This window comes from Barbatula barbatula (assembly GCF_947034865.1).
Source record: "Barbatula barbatula genome assembly, chromosome: 2".
NCBI lineage: Eukaryota > Metazoa > Chordata > Actinopteri > Cypriniformes > Nemacheilidae > Barbatula > Barbatula barbatula.
The window spans coordinates 16,888,286-16,888,699 of NC_136767.1; positions in this window are offsets into that span (position 1 = coordinate 16,888,286).

Genomic DNA, 414 nt, shown 5'->3' on the forward strand with positions numbered 1-414 from the left:
ACATTCCGAAAATTCTGAACATTGTTGGCCATTGCGGTTCGGTTATCAAATGTTTTCCAAATATCTTCTTTTTTGTTCTGCAGAAGAAAGAAATTCATACAGGTTTGAAATGACAAGAGGTTGAGTAAATGATGGCAGTTAAATGGTCAATTACCTCTATAATGTTCTAGGAATCTCAGGAACTGCTTTTTGCTGGTTCAAATCCTATCTCTCCAGCAGATCCTTCAGGGTGTCATGGAGGGGCACGTTGTCCACTGATCACCACATGATCACCGGGGTCCCTCAGGGATCGGTGCTTGGACTGCTGCTTTTTTCCATCTACACAACATACTTGGAAGCCATCATTTAGGCAAACGGCTTCTCCCATCACTGTTATGACAACCAGATTTACATCTCATTTCACCCAGATGATAC